Below are 16,085 nucleotides of genomic sequence, written 5' to 3'. Positions count from 1 at the left end.
CTCAGCATTTCTTAAGCTAAAGAAACTGAAGAACAAATTCAAGCCTCGAGTTGCAATACTTAAGGATGATGAAGGCAGAATGTTGAATGACCCAGGAAGCATCAAAAGAAGATGGAAAGAGAACACAGAGAAACTATACCAAGAAGAATTGGCTGATGAGGACTTTCATGAAACAACATGTGATCAAGAGGCAATGGTGATGAAGGAGGAAGTTCATGCTCTGAAGGAATTGGTAAAAAACGAGGCCCTAAGATTGATGGAATATCAATTGACGTATTTCAGCAAACAGATGCTTCCCTGGATGTGCTCATCAGGTATGCCAAGAAATATGGAGGACAACTATCTGGCCAACTGACTGGAAGAGTTCTGTATTTATTTATATCCCAGAAAAGGTGACCCAACAGATTGTGGAAATTATCAAACAATAATAACTGGTATATCACATGCAAGCAAAATCCTCCTGAAGATTATCCAGATGACAGAACAGTACATCAGTAGAGAACTGTCAGCTGTGCAGGCTGACATGCAGAGGCAATGAAATTAGAGACATAATAGCCAACGTTAGATGGATCTTGGCTGAAAACAGAGTAAGAGGGGAATGTCTATATATGTTTCATTGACATTGAAAAGGCATTTTACTGTGTAGATCACAAAAAATTGTGACTAACCTTGAGAAGAATGGGGATCCAAGAACACTTAATTGTGCTCATGTGAAATGTATAATTGGACCAGAAAGTGGTAGACAGAACAGAGCAGGGAAACACTGCATGGTTCAAGATCGGGAAAGTTGTGCATCACGGATGCAACGTAGCTCCATGCCTTTTCAATCTATATGAAGAATAGATAATTTGGGAGGCTGGACTTTATGAGGAGAAATGTGGCATCAGGATTGGAGGAAGACTCAACAACCTAAGTTATTCAAATGACACAACCTTGCTTGCTGAAACTGAAGAAGACATAAGACGTTTGTTGCAGAAGGTCAAGGACTGTGCTTTTCGATATGGATAGAAGCTCAACATCAAGAAAACAGATTCTCATCACTAAAGCTTCAGGATGGATGGAGAAGAGATTGGATTGCTGATAACCTTAGTTTGCTTAGTTCCACAATCAACACTCTTGACATCAGCAGTCAGGAAATCAAAAGATAAATTCCATTGGAAAAGTCTACTGTCAGGGACCTCTCTAGACTACTGAAGAGCAGCAATGTTAGCCTGGAGACTAAGGTGTTCCTGATCCAGGCCATAGTCTTCGCAATTACTTGCTATGCATCCTAGAGTTGGACAATGACTAAGGATGTTAGAAGAATTATCAGTGCCTTTGAAATGTGGTGTTGGAGAAGAGTGTTGAACATACTGTGGCTAAGAGAACAAACATATCTGTCCTGGATAGGGTGAAGCCAAACTGCTTCCTGGAGTCAAGGATTATGAGGATCTATCTCACATACTTTGGGCACATGGCCAGGAGGGAACAGTCTTTGGAGAGGGACATCATGTTTGAAAGGGTGGAGGGACAGCACAGGAGAGGAACACCCAGGGTGAGATGGGTTGACTCAGTAATTGAAGAAATGGCATCTAGTCTGTTGGAGATGATGAGATTAGCTCAGGATAGAGCACATTTCAGAGCTAAAGTGCATAAGGTCACTATGAGTTGCAGGCAACTCCATGGCACATAACAGCTGGGGATCTCTAGTGGCCTACTGGGTAAGGTGTTGTGTGACATATTATTCATGGCACACAATTGGAATCCATCCACTGCTCTCTGAGCTTCCTCCTGTGTAATTTACTGTCTCTGAAAATCTGCTGGAGGGTCAGCAATGAGTTTTTCCCGACTCAAGGGCACGTGACAACAACAGAAAACTCTGGAGGGAATTCTGGTGTCTTAGAAGTAAGGAATTGTGCTTCTAACCCAAAGGCTAAGAGGTTCAAAACCAGAAGCTGCTCCAAAGGGGAAAGTAGAAAATTTCCTTCCGCATGACTTGGTCTCTAAAATCTCTTTAAAAGGCTAGGTATGAGTTAATTCCAACTCAATGGCATAAAACAACCTAATAACGAGAAACTTTGGTGCCATAATCCATGGTGAGTTTGCAATGCTAAACCAAAAATTGTGCCTCAACAGTCACTTGAATTCTCCAGTGGCTCTGTGTGGATATGATGTACATTCTTTCTCACTGTGATTTACAGCCAGAAAAATGGCAGTAAATGTGAGAGCTAGTAAAGACACACGAAGTTCCCTTAAGGAGAACATAACAAAAATATAGGAAAGGAAGAGGTTCATAAAATGAATATATCAGATAACATTGCACACTAAAGTGAGCCTGGACCTCCATCCATAGCTAATTCTAGTTAAAGCCCTCATATGATGTTTCTATCTTGTTAACCAGTTACTAGATTAAAAATTCTTACTAACTGTGCATAATACAGAGCATAAGTGGCAGCATCAGAACCCAAGGCCTGATATTTCTAGGTGATATAGCCTGAATGAACTTACTTCTCCGACAAAAATGTTGTTGTTGTTATGTGCTGTCACCTGTGACTCATAGAAACTTTAATGTACAACAGCTCTAAACTCTGATCTATCTTGAGCCAACCTTATTATCTCTGACACATCTACCCCCATTACTCCAGTCACTGAGTCAATTCATCTCATTGAGGGTCTTCTCCTTCTGCACTGTCCTTCCACTCTCCCAAGCATAATATCCCTATCCAAGGACTGGTCCCTTCTTGCATCATGCCCAGAGTATGTCAGATGGAGTTTCAGAATCCTTGCTTTCAAGGAGTAGCCTGGTTTTGCCCTCTCCAGAAGGAACCTGTTTGTTCTCTTAGCAGTCCATGGTATATTTAACACTCTTCTCCAGAACCAGAGCTCAAAGGCATAAATTCTTCATCTCTAGTCATTGTCGAGAGCACCTTATTGTAAAGACCATCGCCTCGATTAGAGGTACCTTAGTCTCCAGACATATATTGTTGCTTTTCAGTACTCTAGAGATGTTCCTGACAGCAGGCTTTCCCAGTGCAATTTGTCTTTTAATTTCCTGGCTATTGTTACCAAGAGTGTTGATTGCAGAGTCAAGCAGACTAAAGCTGTTAAGAATCTCAACCTCTTCACTGTCTATCATCATGCTGTCAATAATCCCAGTGGTGAGAATCTTTGTTTTCTTCATGTTGAGCTTCAGTCCATATTGAAGGCTGCAGTCCTTGACCTTCTGTAGCAAATGCTTCAGGTCCTCTTCAGTTTCAGCAAGCAAGGTTGTGTCATCCGCATAACACAGGTTGTTGATAAAACTTCCTCCAATGCTGATGCCACATTCTTCCTCATAGAATCCAGCCTCCTGGATGATCTGTTCCTCATATAGATTCAAAAGATATGGAATAGGACACATTCCTGGTGTAAATCCTTTCTAATTTTAAACCATGCAGTGTTTCCTTGCTCTGTTCTGATGTTGCCTCCTGGTCCAGGTGTAGGTTTTATAGAAACACAGTCAAGTGTTCTGAGATTCCCATTTTTCTCAGAGTTCGCCACATTTTGCTATGATCCACATAGTCAAATGCCTTTGCAAATTTGTTGTTGTTATGTGCCGTTGAGTCACCTGTGACTCAAAGCGACCCTACGTACAACAGCCCTAAACCCTACTCTGTCCTGTGTCAATCACACTGTCTCTGACACACCCACCCTGATTACCCCAGTCACTGAATCAATCCACCTCATAGAGAGTCATCCCCTCCGGCTCTGTCCCTCCACCCTACCAAGCGTGATGTCCCTCTCCAAGGACTGGTCCCACCTTACAACAGGTCCAAAGTATGTCAGACGAAGCCTCAACATCCTTACCTCCAAAAAGCTGCATGATTTAACCCTATCCAGGATGAATTTGTTTGTTTTCTTAACAGTCTATGCATGGTACATTCAATACTCTTCTCCAGAACCACAGCTCAAAGGCATCAATTCTCCTTCTATCCTCCTTATTCATTGTCCAACTCTCTGATGCATAACAAGTGATTGCAAAGACCATGGCCTGTATCAGACTCACCTTAGTCTCCAGAGTGATATCATTGCTCTTCAGTACTTGGGAGAGGTCCTTAACAGCAGACTTTCCCATTGCAATACGTCTTTTAATTTCCTGGCTGCTGGTGCCAATAGTGTTGACTGTGGAGCCAAGAAGACTAAAGCTGTGAACAATCTCAATCTCTTCACCATCCATCCTAATGCTGCCAATTGGTCCAGTGGCGAGAATCTTTGTCTTCTTGATGTTGAGCCATTTTTCACAGTCAATGAAATATAGTTAAACCTTCTTTTAGCACTCTCTGTTTTCAGCCAAGATTCATCTAGCATTAGCTATAATATATCTAGTAAGACTACCTCTTCTAAACCCAGACTGCACACCTGACAGTTATCTGTTGATGTGCTATTCCAGTCCTTTTTGGATAATTTTCAGCAGAATCTTGCTTGCATGTGATATTAATAATATTGTTCAATAATTTCTGCATTCTTTTGGGTCATCTTTCTTTGGAATGGGAACAAATATCGATCTCTTCTAGTCAGTTGGCCAGGTGGTTGTTCTCCAGATTTCTTGACACAACTTGGTGAGCGCCTCCAGGGGACTTGGTGACAGAAATTATGTTGGAGAAATAGCTGGGAAACAATGGCAGTGAGGTGTTCCTGCCCTCTGATTCTGTAGACTCTCTTTCATCTTGGCTCGTGCTAGCCGTGCTGCTTCTCCATATTTCCATCCCTTTTACCTAAGTCTAGAGATCTCATTCCTTCCCCTCACCCCTCACTGTACTGCCTGTAATTGGTAGAGGTTGAAAGGGAAATGAGGAAAGTCATCATGATAGAATTGTTTATTGAGGAATACAACCATACCCTACATCATCAAGAGGGAGCTCTAATGTCTCAGTGATAAGAAAGTGAAAGACACATGGTTTGAATCCACCAAAAGCTTCCTGGGAGAAAGATGATCAATCTCCCAAGCAAATTACTGTCTCTGAAATCCCTCTGGAGAGTCAGCTATGAGTCTGTTCCTACTCAAGGTACAATGTTGTGTTGTTGTTGACTGCCATCGAGTCAAGCACAACTCATAGTGACGCTATGAACAAAAACTCTAAGCCCTGGTCCATCTTGTGCCATTCTCACTTCCTGACACACAAGGGGCCATTGCGACAGTCATTGTGTCAATACACCTGGTTGAAGGTCTTCCTCTCCTTTGTTGACCCTCCACACTTTCCAGCATTATATCTTTCTCCAAGGAATCGCACCTCCTAGCAACATGCCCAAACTATGTGAGGTAAAGACTCATAATTCTTGCCTCCAAAGAGCACTCCAGCTGCACACTCTCCAAGATATAGATGTATGTTCCCTTGGCCGTCATGGGATGTTCAGTGCTTTTCTCTAACACCACAGCTCAAAGACATCAACTATTTTCCTGCCATCCCTATTCATTGTCCAGCTCTCAAATTTATAGCAAGTGATCAGAAAGACTATGATCTGAATCAGATGCACCTTAATCTTCAAACTGACATCACTACCTCTTAATAATTTGGAAAAGTCCCTAACTGCAGATTTTCCCAGTGCAATGCATCTCCTATTTCCTGACTGTGGATCCAAGCAAGATGAAGCTGATGACAGTTTTTATCTCTTCTACATTCATCATGACTCTGTCTATCGATTCAGTGGTAAGAATGTTCATTTTCCTGACACTGAGATGCAATCCATACCGAAGGCTGCCTTCCTTGATCTGCAGCAAGTGTTTCAAGTCCTCCTCACTTTCAGCAAGCAAGGTAGTGTTATGTGCATAGCACAAGTTATTGATGAGGCTCCCTCTAATCCTCCTCATAGAGTCCAGCTTCTCGGATAATTTGCTCAGCGTAAAGATTGAGTAGGTATATAGAGAGAATAAAACCCTAAAGGACACCCTTCCCAACTCCAAACCATGTAGTGCTGCCCTGCTTTATTTACAAAAGAGCTTCCTCCTCCAGGTATAGGTTCCTCAGGAGCACAATCAAGTGCTCTGGGATTCCCATTCTTCTCTACATCAGCCACAACTTGTCGTGATCCACACAGTCAAACATCTTTGCATAGTGAATAAAGCACAAACAGACATTCTTCTGATATTCCTAATGATCAGACAAGATCCATCTGACCTCAGCAATTATATCGCTGGTGTGATGGCTTCTTCTAAATCCTGCTTGAACTTCTGGCAGTTCCCTATGTATGTACTGTTCTAGCCATTTTTTAATGATCTTAATCCATATTTTGCTTGCATTAAGACTCAAATAAATCAGGCTATGCCTGACTCCTTGGATTCAGCAAGATATCCAAGAAAGCTTTTTTTTCTGTTCAAATTAGTTTTATTATATCTGTAGATGTCAAACTAGTTATAACTGATATGAATACACACACACACACACACACACACACTCTCTCTCTCTCTCTCTCTCTCTCTCTTTGGCATTTTCCATTAGTAAATCATTGTAATATAAATCTTACCATTTACTCTAGGTATTGGGCTTTGGTAACTAGGGAAATTGTCTTAGTTCTTTATTCCTAAAGGATTAACTTATGGTCTCTCAGAATAGATAGACGTTTTCAACTGTCTGGATATTCTCCATATCCATTTTTCCTTGCTATGGTCCCACACTGGCTTTTATTGTTAAGTGCCTTCAAATAGACTATGATTTATAAACACTCATGAACAATAGACTGGAATCCTGTCCTATGCTGTGCTAGCCTCACAATCTCTGATATGTTCAAGCCCATTGTTTCAGTCACTGTGTGAATCCATCTTGTCAGAGATCTTACTCTCTTCCTCTGACTCTCCACCTTTCTAAGCATGATATTACTCTCCAAAGGACTAGTCCCTTCTGATAACATGCACGAAATATGTGAAATGAAGTTTCACTCTCCTTATTTCTAGTTAGAACCCTGGCTGCACTTCCTGCAAGACAGACTTGTTTGCTATTTCGGCCGAAGCATAAGGTCTCACACCATAATTTACACAAACCATAGTGAGACAAACTTACAGAAGGGTCATGGTTGTTGCTATTAAGTCCTATAGAATTAAGTATGACTCATAACTGCCCGTGAACAACACATCTTAATGCTGTCCTATCCAGTATCATCCTCATCATTTCTGACATACTTGAAGCCATTGCTACAGCCATTATGTCAATTCCTCATGTTGAAGATCTTCTTCTCTTTCTCTGACCACCCGCCTACCTTTTCAAGCATTTTCCTTTTCCAAGGAATGGCCCGTCTTAACAACATACCCAAAATATGTGAGATGAAGTTTCAATATCCTTACCTCTAAGGAGCGTTCTAACTTCATATTCTACAAGACATATCTGTTTGTTCTTTTGGCAGTCAATGAGATATTCAGTACTCTTCTCCAACACCACACTCAAAGGTATTGATTCTTCTGCCATCCTTATTCATTGTTCAACTTTCAGATACACAGCAAGTAATTTAAAAGATTATGGCCTGAATCAGTCATGCCTTGGTCTTTAAATTGACCGAATTGCTCTTGCATGAACATATGGGTAGTGACAACAAATGTTAATGTTACTTAAGGCCAGTGCTAGTTTATGATGGCAAGTACTGTCAGATTCCAAGGGCAAATTGCATGAATACAGCCTTGGTAGCCCAAGGCCTTTTTCTTGCCATCATTCCATAGTGTTTTATTTGGTGAAAATTACCCTGCATCATCACAATTTGTATTTTGGCTTGCTTACTCACAAATACTAAATATGAATCACTCAATGAAAGAGTTCTTCTATAATATTGCTAAAGGGGTAATTTCAGGCCTCAAGATTTTTCTCCCTTTATTGATAAATTTCAATGATATGTGACACTAATTCCATTTGCTGAAGTGCTTTTCAGAAGGTCTGAACTCTCTCTGATTACGGCGCTGCTACCAAAATGACTGCTTTCTTCATTACAGTTTCCACTCCAGTGATGATCTCAATTCCCTCCTCTTCTTAGAAATAGCCTCCATTCCCATTTCCTCTCTTTCTCCCCAAACTTCTTCAATAATTGACACTAACACAGAGCCCAGAAGCAGAGAGCTCACCCGTAGGCAGCCCTTGACTATGAAGCAAAGGAGCGGCCATGTCAGATGTTAAATATCCAGATCTTTTAGGCTTAGGTCAATACCATTAAGTGTGCTTGTGAAAGGAGCTGCTTAAGTACATGGCTTTGTGGTGGATTTCCCCTGCCTTTTTCTTCTCAGTGATTTTTCTAAAGAAATACATTTTTAGTTAAAAGTCTTTTTCAGGATACAGAGTTCATTTGTAGATTCCAACAAATTAAAAACCAGGCCGCCACCAGCCAGGATAGTTAAACTAGAGCCAATACACTCTACTGGGCAGGGAGTGGGGGTGGGAAGTCTTCCTTTATTAAGGAAGTGAATCACTTTCTTTAGCCAAGAGAGAAATGCATTTTCAGAAATGGAAGATATACTGTCCTGAAAAGGTTATATGACATTCTGTAAGCATATGTTTAAGTAGTGCAATCTAATTAGATTATTGCATTTACAGAAAAAGTTACTAGCTAATATAACGGCATCTTAATAATAAGTGAAGCATTTCCCTGAAAAATGTGGGTTTCCCCAAAAAATTCTTTTCATTCTGTAGACTCAGAGAAGGTATTTTGGATGGATCATAAACTTTTTATGAACCCCTGACCCAGATTCAGAAAAATTATAACCACTGGATACAGACTTTTCAATAATAAGCATGACTCATTCCAGCCTCCTCTGAGCCCCAGAATGTACATCAAAGATTAAAGTTTAGATACTAAGAGTTATACGTACTAGGATTCATAACCAAAGTTTAGCAAAAACCTGTCACATTTTGGCAATAAATTAACTAGTTAGATGTCATGTTAAGTGAAACAATCCTGTTTCACTTAAATGCTTATCAAGGACTAGAGAGTGAACCTCTTTTAGTGCCAATGTCAATTTATATGTATTTTAATAATAATAATAATAACAACAACAACGTATTGAGTACTTCTCTTCTAAGACAATAAAATCAACCCTATTCTTCTACTTATATCTAGCAGCAAATTTATCTCTTAGATATGGCCAAAGTTTGACAATGGAGAATTTTCAAATGGGAAGAGCTAGATGCCCAGCCTTCACAGTCTGCCTTAATTGTGGACATTTCCCCACATCTTCGGAAACAATTATTAAACTTATCTTAGAACCCAGCAATCTCGGTAACTCAGTGGCTAAAGTACTCAGCTGCCAATCAAATGATTAGATGTTTGAACCCACCAGTCTATCTGAGAGTTAAAGATGTGGCTGACTATTTCTATAAAGTTTTACAATTTTGGAAACCCAATGGTGCAGTTCTACTACGTTCTACAGGCTCATTATGAATAATAATAATAATAATAATAATAATAAAATTACTTCCCAGGCAAGGGATATATTAGAATCCAAGCCAAAAGAAATGATGCCTAGAGAAAGTAAAGATTTACCTCTTAGTACGGAATCAGGCTAAAGTATATAATTTCTTTTTTAAATTTTTTTGAATTTTTTTTTGTGTGTGTGTGCATGTACCATCAAATCAGATCTGACGGGTACAGAAGAAAATTGTTCCTCCTTTTCCAGCAAAGCATCTTGTGGATTCAAACCATGTACCTCTGGTATTGCAGTGCAGCTTCTTGCCACTAGGCGACCAGAGCTCGCTAACGTATATAATTTCTAACTTCTTGCCATGGGATTGTTGTTGTTAAGTGACTTCCAGTTGACTGCAACTCATATCAACCCCATGAACAATGGATCTGATCCTTTACCTATCCTGTGCCATCCTGACTGTATTCGAGCCTACCATTACAGACACTGTGTCAATCTGTCTCATTGAGGGTCTTACCTTCCTTTGTTGACCCTTCTTCTTTCCAAGTATGATGTCCTTTTCCAAGGACTGGCCCATCCTAACAACTTGCCCTAAGTATGCAAGACAAAGTTTTACCATCCTTGCCTCCAATGAGTACTGTGGCTGCACCTTTTCCAAGACATATTTATTGGTTCTTTTGGAAGTCCACGGGATATTCTTCTGTCATCCATATTCATTATCCAACTTTCAGCTGCATATTAAGTAATTGAAAAGATTATTATTTGACTCGGGAGCACCTTCATCTTCAAACTAATATCATCACTTTTTAATCTTTTGGAAGGTCCCTGATAGCAGACTTGATTTCCCAGCTCTTAGTGCCAGAGGTGTTGACTGTGGATCCAAGCAAGATGAGATAATTGACAATTTCTACCTCTTTTCCATCTATCATGATGCTGCCTGTTGACCAGGTGATGAGGATTTTTGTTTTCTTGATGTCAAGATATAGCCCATACTGAAGGCTGTAGTCTTTGGTCCTTTGCCACATGCATTTCAGGTCCTCTTCATTTTCAGTAAGCAAAGTTGTGTTATCTGCATAACAGGTTGTCAATGAGTCTTCCTCCAATCCTGATGCCACATTCTTCTTCACACAGTCCAGTTTTTGGAATGATTTGTTCTGCAGACAAATGTAATAGTTTTAGAGAAAGGATATATCTCTTACGCACACGTTTCCTGATTTTGAACCATGTAGTGTTCCCTTACTCTTGGAAACAGTTTCTTGGTCTAGGAACAGGTTTCTTTTGGGCACAATTCTGGGATTCCCATTCTTCTCAATGTCAAATATCAGTTGTTATGATCCACACAGTCAAAAGCCTTGGTATAATCAATTAAAAAAATATATATTATTACAATATTTTCTGCTTTTAGCTAAATTTGTCTGTCATCAGCAATAAAATCCCTAGTTCTACAGGTTTTTGGTTTGTTTTTTTCTTCTAAATCGCATCTGAACTTCTGGCAATTCTCTGTCCATATACTGTTCTAATTGTTGAATAATCTTCAGCATCAAATCTTCTTCTGTAACCCTTTATTCTTCTGTCTTTATTCTCCAGCTTTCAGAATCATAGCAGATAACTGGGGAAAAAACTCCAAAACCAAAACATGTCCTGAATCAGATGCACCTTCGTCTCAAACTGACGTTGTTGCGCCTCTATAATTTGGAGAGGTACTCAGTACAGACTTTCTATGTGCAATATGTCTCCTGATCTCCTGACTGCTAGTACCAAGTATACTGATTGTGGATTCAACTAAGATGAAGTTGTTAACAGTTTCAATCTTTTATCTATTATGATGTCTACCTGTCCAGTGGTGAAGATTTTTGTTTTCTTGACATCAAGATACAATCTTTATTAAAGGCTGCAATGTTTGATCTTTTGCAGTCAGTGTTTCAAATCCTCCTCACTTAGCAAGCAAGATTGAGTCATCTGCATAACAGGCTATTGATGAGTCTTCCACTGATTCTTATGCCACATTTTTCTTCATAGAATCCAGCTTCTCAAGTAATTTTCTGATCATACAGATTAGATAGATATGGAGAAAGGACACAAACCTTACACATAACTTTCCTTATTTTAAACCATGTAGTGTTCCCTCATTCTGTTCACACAATAGCCGCTTGGTATAGGTTTTGTATAAACACAATTAAGTGTTTTGGAATTCTCATTCTTCTCAGTGTTAACCATAATTCATTAATATCCATGTAGTCAAATTCCTTTGCATAGTGAATAAAGCACAAACAGACATTCTTTTGGTGTTCTTTGCTTTCAGCCAGAATCCATCTGATATCAGCAATGATATCCCTGGTGCCATGGCCTCTTCTAAATACAACTTGAGCATCTGGCATTTCTTTGCCTATGTACTGTTCTGGCTATTTTTGAATGATCTTTAACAGTATTTGTTTGCACATGATATTAATGCTACTGTGTGATAATTTCCACATTCTAATAGATTACCTTTCTTGGAAATGGGGACAAATATATCTCTTCCAGTAAGATGGTTAGGTAGCTGTCCTTCAAATTTCCTAGCATAGATACGTCAGTTTTTATCCCATCTATTCCTGGGGCCTTATTTTTTGTCAATGACTTTGGTGCAGCTAGTTTGATCTTCTTCCTATATTACCAATGGCTCTTAATCAGATGATCCTTCCTGAAATATTTCGGTGTCAGCCAATCCTTTTTGATGCAGCAAATCTGTATTCCCTTCATCTCCTTTTGATATTTCCTGGATCATTCAAGATTTTGCCAGTATTGTGTACAACTGAGTTGGAACCAGCCCATTTCTGACCCATTAGCAGGTTTTCAGAGGCAGTAATCACACAAGAGGAGATTGCCCATCCTTCTCTCTCAGAGCAACTGGTGAATTCAAACCTTGTATCTTTGGGATTGCAACACCGATCCTTACCAATAGACCACCTGAGTAGCTCCAAGTATTGCAATTCTAGTCTTGTCTTTGTGAGAAATGCTGAGTAAGTTCTTCCCTTTTTATTCTCTAACTCCTTTCACATTCTATAGTAGTTTGCTTTGTTTTTGTGCTCTTAAAACTTCTCTTCAGCACTTTTATTTCAATATCTCTTCCCTTTGTTTTGGTTTCTTGATACTCTAGTACAATTTTCAACATTTCTCTGATAGTATGACTATTATTCAATTATGTGCACCAATAGCTAAAGCCAAATAAGAGGAAATGGAATATATTTATAAAATCTTGCAGTTAAAAGTTGATCACCATATAAGGAACACCTACAACATGGCAGTGATCAAGTCTGACTTCAACTCACTTCATATAGCCAAACTGTCTCTATCCACAGTACCAAACAAATACATGCATTGTCTCATATGCTATGCCACATACTCCTATTTTTACAAATCATTGGATCTAATGTTTCTTTGCAAATTGACTCACTGTTGTGGGGTTTATTAGGGAAATAGGTTGTGGAGTGGGGGAGACAAAGAATATCAGATAGTGAAAGTCCAGGTTTAGAAAACAGCAGCCCCAAGCCAGACTAACAGCAAGAAACAGTTCCTCAATCAGTTTAGATAGCTTCTTATTCAAAAAGTGAAAGTCCAGGTTCAATTGAGCACCATAAGCAAACTTCAGCAAACTTTGCAGTAACAAGTCAGCTCTTTATTCAGTCATCCAGAAGCAAAACCTTTAATTTTACTCCATCTTCAGGGTTGTGTCAGGTTATACCTTGCCATAGTCTCTTCCAGTATCTCCACATTGTGGAAAGCACATTATATTGGTCCCACAGCTGTTGACGATTTTGAGAACATGTGTCTGCAGTGAAGGTAGCTGGAGACTATTTCACCAGGAAGAGTTAACACAATGGATAGAAAGGTTTTTTTTTTAAAGTAAAATTTTTAAGTACTTTACTGACACCACAACCATATATGGAATGTTTTGCAAAAAGTTCTATTAATGATAGTTGATGATTGGACTGCAAAAATTGGAAGCAATGAAGGAACGGTAATCAGAAAATATAGATTTGGTGACAGATAGAGGCTGAAAGTGGAATGATGAAATTTTGTATGTTCAATGATTTATTCAATGTAAATACCATTTAAAAAAACAACAAATGCCTGCTTGGAATATACCCTGAGAAAATTATATCTGAAGCACAAACAGAGACTTGTACACAAATGTTAATTGCAGGGTTATTCACCATCACAAGAACATGGAAGTAGCCCAGATGTCCAAACACAATGGAATTGATTGAGAAATTATGGTACATTTACACAATGGAATACTACACAGCATACAGGAGCAGTGATTTTGTAAATTACTACTTAACTTGAGAGGGACTGGAAAGCACAATGTTGAGTGAACTAACTCATTCCTGTAAGGACAAATACAGTATAAAACCAATATTGTAAAATGAATATGAGAATCCAAGGGGCCAGGGAGGGTGGAAGCAGAGGAGTGAGAATGGGGGGGAGGAGAGAGGTTAATGATAGGGTCTTATAATTTGATGGGTGGGGGTGGTGAAGGAAATGGGTAAGATCCCATGAGAAAAACAATCTATTCAAACTTTGTAAATAAACCAGTATTTTTAAAAAAAACCCAGCTTTCTAAATTGTGTTCCAGGGAGCACCTGGGATTCCAGGGCTCAGCCATCAACATTGTGTTTCCTATAGTTTCATTCTATTTAATATATTTTGACTGACTACCTGGTTTGTGTGAATTAGGATTCAGATGAGAGCTGCACGTTGTATTTGGATGGCAGATCTGTCACCCAAGATTCCAACATGAAGAATTGTTTCCAGGTTTGCCTTGAGTCTCCTCAGGAAACAACAGATTTCCTGACTGTATCCGTGTCCTCAGAATGCCTCACTTGTGCTTGGACCCATCCCTCAAGAGTTTGACTGATGTTTTTCCAGTGTAGCCCCTGCAGTTTTATTGAGTGCATTTAAGGCGGTTTTGTTGGGGCCGCTGTTTGGATCTAGTTTTGTTTTTGTTTTTCTTTCTTTCTTTTCGCTGGGCCTTGCCCAGCTCCTGCGGGCAAGATGGCCCAGTCCAAGGCCAATGGGTCACACTATGCGCTGCCCGCCATCGGCCTGGGCATGCTGGTCCTGGGGGTTATCATGCCCATGTGGAAGCTGGTGCCTGGGTTCAGCGCCTCGGACAAGCCAGGGGTCCAGGGGAACAAGACAGAGATAGGTGGTGGTCTTCTCAAGAGCAAGACCTTCTCAGTGGCCTACGTGTTGGTTGGGGCCGGCGTGGTGCTTCTGCTGCTGTCCATCTGCCTGAGCATCTGGGAAAAGAGGAAGCAGCAGCAGGGTGATGAGATTGCAGGGATCCAACACCAGGCAGAGATCGAGCCTCACGCCCAGGAGGAAGACAGCCAGGAGGAGGAGGAGGCCTCCTCAAGGTACTAGTCCCCAGCTATGAGGAAGTGATGAACACAAACTACTCAGAAGTGAGGGAATTGGGCCAGAACCCCAGGATGAGTATCTCCCTCCCCTCCTATGAGTCCTTGACGTGGCTGGACAAGAACATGCCCACCAGCACCAGGGCCGACGTGGAGGCCAGCCAGGGGAACCCGCCCAACAGACAGAACTCCAAGCTCGCCAAATGCCCGAAGCCGCTGAAAGTTCGGAGGATTAAATTTGAAAAGCTTCACCTCAAACACTTTAGGATCAACCTCCCGGATAAGAAAGTGCCTCCTCCATCCACTGAGCCCCTGACGCCCCCTCCCCAGTATGATGAGGTCCAGGAGAAGGCCCCGGATACCCGGCCGCCTGACCGAGTGGCCGCCTCAGCCTTGTGCCCTTCGGTCCTCACACACTCAGCATCACAGACTCCACACAAAGCCTCTTCGGCCACATCAAAAGCAGAGGGACCAATGCAGATTGAACTCTTGAATGGGGCAAAGGAGGAGTGGAGTGGTTCTGTGTGTGTGAGCAACTCTGTGTTTTCACAGAATTTATGTAACAGGCGAACTGGGAAGAGAGGTGCCCCTAAATCTCGTGTTTTATGACTCACCCAAGGGCCTGACGTCCACATCTCCTCCTTCGACCTCCCTCAACTCAGAACCATTGACCAGAACGCTCCCCGTGCTCAGTAAGAAAGGACACCCGGCACCTGGTCCAGCTTGTGGTGGTTTTCATGTTACTTCCACTAGGACTGTTTTGCTTCCAAAAGAAAACAACTTCAGCCTTTGCTTTCCTTACTGGAACCTTGAGCCGTGGGTAGGGAGTGGGGCTCAGCTTTATAGAAAAGTCCTGGATCATTTTCATGAAATAAGTGAAACAAGAGGTGTGGCGACTGAGAGGGATGAGGCCCAGCGGAAGCTCTCAGAACCCATGAGGCTCTTGGCTTTCTGAGGGCCCAGCACCTGGTGAACTTGGGGGCACAGTGAATAAGATAATCACCCTGATTGGTACACTTGCTGAGTCTCCTGTGTCACGGCAAAGAAGGGGCATTATATGAGTGGTCTTATTCCTCCTGGAGTACCCTGCAACTGAACTTTTTATAATAAAATATTTTCTATGTAAAACAAAACAAAACAAAAAACCCAAACTCCAACCAGCTAAAAACACCTCCACACACAAACAGCAACTTTATGCATGGATTTCACCAGATGGACAACATCAGACTGACTACATCTGTGGAAGAAATTGTGGGAGAAGCTCAATATCAGCAGTCAAAATCAAGCAAGGTGCTGACTGTGGAACAGATCATCAATTACTTGTGTGGAAGGTCAAA

The 16,085-nt window shown here is 40.8% G+C and overlaps 1 pseudogene; it reads left to right on the top strand.

Annotated features, from left to right (window-relative positions):
- The first annotated feature begins 14,383 nt into the window (after positions 1–14,383).
- Positions 14,384–15,357, top strand: LOC102866600 (annotated as a pseudogene).
- Positions 15,358–16,085: the final 728 nt, after the last annotated feature.

The sequence above is a fragment of the Elephantulus edwardii genome, unplaced genomic scaffold (genome assembly GCF_000299155.1).
Source record: "Elephantulus edwardii isolate Elephantulus edwardi_28Jun2011 unplaced genomic scaffold, EleEdw1.0 scaffold00059, whole genome shotgun sequence".
Lineage (NCBI taxonomy): Eukaryota > Metazoa > Chordata > Mammalia > Macroscelidea > Macroscelididae > Elephantulus > Elephantulus edwardii.
This window is presented reverse-complemented; position numbering and strand designations above follow the sequence as displayed.